Raw genomic sequence first — 6000 nt, forward strand, 5'->3', positions numbered from 1 at the left:
AGTCATCTCACACATAATAGAAATTGTATATTGTCCATGGCCACACTAGTAGGAATTTGTCCTCACAGACTGTCCTCTCTGTCACTTGTTGGTCCGCTTTTCTGATTTTTCGCCCCCTTTTTCTTCTTCTCTTTTTTCATTCTCCTTTCTATCCATAACAGATAATGGAGAGAGTCTGGGCTCTGACCCCATCGCTCTCTGAGATGAAGGAGGAAATTACTGTGCTAATATGCGCATATTTTGCATTCTTTTGAATTATCCAGCCCAAAATTATACACTCCACCCCACATTCTGCTTAATTATTCATCTACTTGGGATTTTGGACAGTAATCTGAACTGTAAAAAGAAAACACGTTCTGCATCTGCCACCTATTTGATATCATGTTAGAACAAGATAATAGTATATTATTATACCAAGAAAAGTTTCTTGTTGTAATGTGATAGGTTTATATGCAGTAAAGCAATTCTTACCTTTCTGACAGTTTTACGCTTTTCTTTTATAATCTTAAAATCCTCCTGATAAGCATATGTCTCATTAAAAAACCACCAGGTGTTAAAACTCCTCTATATTCAATTCTCATATACTGTATTTCTGATAAAAGTCTGACCAATCATTTTATTCAGTCCGAAAGGAGGAGAGAACGTCAGAGACCAGGCAGGGGATGACGCTGGGACTTTGGAAGCAGGCGGAGTTGTTCATGTTCAATATTTTACTGAGTGCTGTGCGACATGCCAGAAAGATAAGAATTGCTTTTATAGTTAAAATGGGAAAAACATTTACGTCACAACGTGATACTGATCTTTTTTTCTTTTTCTGGCAGCGGCAGCCATTCAAAACCCAAAGGTATGTTGATTTACAATCATGGAAAACACAAACAATCAGCAAACCTTCACTGACTGGCAATTTTTTTTTGTTTAAATCTACTAATTGCTTAATCAACAAATGACTGGATTTAGATTCCCTCCACTTTACCATGTAGGAATCAGAAAGCTTAACTTGATCATCTGATGGTGACCAATACGGCCCGAGTGCTCCTGAGCAAGGGCGCTTGACCTCTACTCTTTACCAAGCTTTTTTCAAGGACAACTAATGTAAACCGTCTTGCATTTAACAAAGGCACACCACAACAAGCACTTACATGCATGTTCTTTTTCTACCAAATTGCTTAAACTATGTACCAACCTGTAATTATATAATTATATTTAATATGTAAGATGATGTAGCACATAATGGCCACTTCCTCCAAGTCAACTCTTTATTCTCCCACAGATGTTAGTGACCATTATTCATAGTTGGTTATGTCTGTGGATGAAAAGGGGCTTTTACTGGAGTTATATTAAATACTTGTGGTGCCCTCAGCCTTGTCAACCTAAACAGCAATTAACCTGTTTTAGTTTTAGAGTGGTTTTGCTGGAGGAGCTGAGACACCAACACCTGCAATTACAGTGAGTAGGTTAAAGTGAGAGTGATTATTCTGCCACCAGCAGTTGGTTTCAGTTTGTTGCTAGTGGCAACCCTGACTGTCACAGTTCCTTAGCAGTTACAATTGACTGACTGTGGCATGGTAGATCTTTGACTAAGCAAATATTGACATAAACCTTGAATCTACTCCCCAAATGTCCTCGAGCATCTGTCAGTAGTTTTTATATTACAGTTGTTGTGACTGTTGGTATGTTATTTAGAATGTAGTTTTTCTATGAACAGCTTACTGCTGACTAAAGGGGCCTTTACACGATAAGCGTTTTGCGCTGGTCTCAGCGTGAGGTTGGGCGCAGAGACCCAGTAAACGGCTAAATCAACATTAGTGTTAAACTGCCTATTCACAAACCCTGTGTGACTGCTTATAAACCTCCAAGCATTGCGATTTCTTCCGAGATCATGATACGACTTTAATGTAACGTTAAATAGATCAGGAAACTCGGACACACAACGGTATGTTTTTCCTCCGTCTTTCCAACTGGCTTGAGGTCGCTCTCTGGTTGTCTAGGAAAAGTAAACTTCACACTTGAAGCTTCTATCTCATTGGTTGCGCTTTTGAAAGGTCAGCTGAAACTAGGTCAAAGCGCAGCAGCAGAGAGGCAAATCTGAGCGGTTTGCGCCGCTACATTGGGCGCTGCCGCTACATTGGACGCTGCCGCTACATTGGGCGCTGCTGCCTCCTTCATAGGAAATGAATGGAACGGCCGCGGATCATGTGTAGGGGCCTTAAGCTAGCTACTATATCAGCGGTTCTCAATCTTTTTTCAGACAAGGACCGTATGGACTGTGTATGTTTACTCTAGAGTAGAGTGAGACTTCCTCTTGCAGCTCTCCCTCTCTGTACTTAGTCAATAGGAAAGCTCTCAATTCAATTCAATTCAATTCAGTTCAATTCAATTCCATTAAATTCATGGGGGCTTTATTGTCATGGAAAACATTACAAGTTATTACAAGTTAACATAACAAGAGTTACAGTAATAGGCAAAATTCTCTGGAATGACCTGTGATTGACCAAAGTCTCCTGTCTTTTAACAAGTTTTTTTTTCTCTCAGAACGCTTGAATTATAATATGATGAAAGGTTATTATGTTTTTTTATGCTTTAATGTTGAGCTTTCATTTGTGATATTTTGTTTCCTCCTAGCATGACGTACAATGTCAGCAATTTGACACATACTGTTGTGGATCCAGATTGATATACAGTTGTAAATCATTTATGACAACTGTAGTCTAACTCTTGTTTATGGAATGTCGTCGTTTTATAATTTGTGATCACTATCATTGAATTTGTTCTTTCACAATTTTCAACCCTTGAAAATTGCATTGTGAAGGTAGAAGAGAGATGACGAAATGAAAGTGACACATTGAGCATGTGTTTAGTACTACCCAAAATCTCCCCTAAGATGAAAGAAAACCCGCCAAAGTGAGGAAACTTTTCCATAGTAATATTCAGGTAAAGGTGTAACTTTAAACATGTGGACAGAAAGGTCAAGGCGCTTGCATGTGGTTTTTATTTAGCCTTCTATCACAAATTGATGCCCTTTACCGGGATCGATAGCCGCTCATAAACTGTGACCATGAAGCCAGTTTCATGCTTCAGTTGTGGTTCAAATCTTTGCGGAAACAAGAAAATAGGAAGAGGTCGTCAGGAGGGCAGTTTGCCACTCATTCAGAAAACCAGTGCCATTGTCTGCAGAGGAACAAACAGTTGGTGTTTAATGAGATGGGGAACACCTTTCTTCTGCTTCACCTCACCCACCTTAAGTGCAGCCCATCCTTCTCATATGACCCAGTGCTATGGATTCCTGTGTGTGTGTGTGTGTGTGTGTGTGTGTGTGTGTGTGTGTGTGTGTGTGTGTGTGTGTGTGTGTGTGTGTGTGTGTGTGTGTGTGTATGTGTATGTGTGCGTGTGTGTGTGTGCGTGTGTGTGTGTGTGTGTGTGTGTGTGTGCGTGTGTGTGTGTAAAACCTCTCTACGATGGTGCATAATTGAGACATATTAACCAGTGTTCTCCCTTTAAATCCACTAACTGAAAAATCAATTCACTAATTCAATACCGGATAGACTGTTCAAATGTGGTAGTAATTGCAGAAAAAGACAATTTGACAAATGCAAACCATAATGATCATTTAGCTCACATCAATAATAATGATGGCAGCACGTCATGAAGCAATTCATTAATGCTTTGAACATGTCATCAAGAAAAGCAATCAGCAAATTAATAATCTAAGAGGGTACAAGTGAACCAATATTGTACAGTGTTTGTTGGAAGATTTACACAGTGATTGTATAATACGCGTTTTATTTCAGGATGAGTTACCCTACATGAAAACATATTTGCCATCTGGGTACTCTTCAGGAATTAGGACAACATTAAGATTTTCTTCAGGGTAAGTATTTCTTGTAAGTGTTTCTTGTATTTCGTGGCCAGATGAAATTTGGGTTATCCTGAGGCTTTGTGGGGTTCACTGAACAAAAACCCTTCACCAGCTTGGCAGCATCACCAAAACCCCACTCTTCTCTGCCTCCTGTTGTCTGCCTCTTGTGTTGGCTGTTTGTGCTTCTAATTATCTGAGCTTGCCAGCTAACACAGCATAAACCCATCAAAGCACTGATCTGTCGGCCACAGACTTGAGAGAACACATGCTTTGTCCTGGTTTATTTTCTAACAGGGCACCGGTCCTTGGTTTTGCTGATGAACACAGAAAGCTTCAGAGATGGAGGGTGCAGTGGCCTTACGTGACACTTCACACTGCACAATGGTTTCCACTTCTGCAGTCTGAAGGTTTTAACATGCTGTGTTTGTGTATGTGTGAATGTGGACATTTTTCTGTTGAAGGACTGTACTGAAAATGAAATATTTTACTGCATAAAAGTTTAGCTCATGGATTTTCTGTTTGATATTTTCACCTTTAGTAATATTTTATCCTAGTATGTTATATACTAATACATTTACTAATGTTGGGAAGCAGTTTACATCAATCCGGTATGGCCTGATACTAGTATCCATTTAGTCAATTCGGCCCTTAGCAAGCATGTTGTTTCTGTGATATATATATGCATATATATATAACATTTCTTTCTACAATTAACACTTGTAATGCTGAAGGCACTTGTAAGCCATACTTTGGTGTTTTATTTTTATCTATATTGTGTTTGTGTGTGCACCTCGTCTTTGCATCCTTCTCAGTGGGTGGTAACTGTTAAACTCTTCCATTTGGTGTGATTATTTCTCCAGTCAGTCCTGTGGGAGCAGCCATCAGCCCGTCATCTTTCAGAGGAACACTATACCTTCTGATGCTTTAATCCTTTCTTCCCTTTCCTCCCCTCCTTTTCCCACACTAAACCTCTTAACCTCATCTCCTGTTTTCTCCTCCCACCCCTTTTTTCCCCTGGCGCTGTCAACTTTCAGCTGAAGTGGTTGGAACTCTGTAGATTCAGCAGCTGTTGTGTTTAAAGCTGCAATGTTACAGCTCCGCCTGACGAGTTCAATACCAAAATGCTGCTGTTATACATTGTTATAGAAATAAACTTATGCTTATGCTTTCAGTTACCTAGGTGTTCAAAAAATGATGACCAATGTGTGTGTGTGTGTGTGTGTGTGTGTGTGTGTGTGTGTGTGTGTGTGTGTCTGTCTGTCTGTCTGTCATGTTTGTATGAACTGGAGGAAGTAAGAGGGTGAGAGAATCCATAGAAGAGCCTACTGTATAGCCACACTAGCTGCTTGACTGACTTTGACGATCCACAGACTTTTCCTCTAGTTCCACAATAAAGTTCACATTTGTGATTTTAGGTTGAATATCTCAATAACGTCAATGTAAACTGTGTTGCTGGGAGTTAAATCCCTGTTCAGTCAAAATCATCACTGAAATATGGCAAATGTTATTGACTTCTAATCAAGTTATGTTCATTTCCTTTTAATATCTTATAGGTACGGTATGTATTGTGAAATAATTCACCAAACAAATATTTAAAGACATTTATTGAGCTGAAAGGTGGGATATCAGATCTATTTAGGTGATAAAATGAAAGAAACTCTATATTACCTTATTATTTTCATTACACAGAAACATGGGAATGAAAGTGGGACTACCACAGTGTGTGGCCAGTAATCTGTGTTTGTGTTAGTGTATTCCAGAAAACCAAATTCATTATTGCTACAGAGGCAATACTTGGCATCTTTGTGTCCAACTTACGCATGATATCAGAGCTTAAGGCAGGCGTTTTTTTTCCAGGTTACCATGTCAGAATCCATTTTCATCCTTGTCCAAGAGTCCCTGATGAGCAATGAAATCTTTTGATGTGTGTGTGGCTGCAGCCTTGTAAGGGTTTGAGCGCGCTTTGATAACAAAAGAGCAAAATGGGGTGTGTGGTTGCTTTTGCGTCTCCAGAGAGGCCGGTTACTGGGCGAGAGATGAAATGGTCTGTGCGGTTTGCGCTTGCGACAAGGTTAAGGATGTCCTGTGGTGTCTGTGTGTGTGTATGTGTGTGTGTGTGTGTGTTTGCAGCCGTCTGAGCACTG

Source organism: Echiichthys vipera, assembly GCF_963691815.1.
Source record: "Echiichthys vipera genome assembly, chromosome: 14".
NCBI classification, from domain to species: domain Eukaryota; kingdom Metazoa; phylum Chordata; class Actinopteri; order Perciformes; family Trachinidae; genus Echiichthys; species Echiichthys vipera.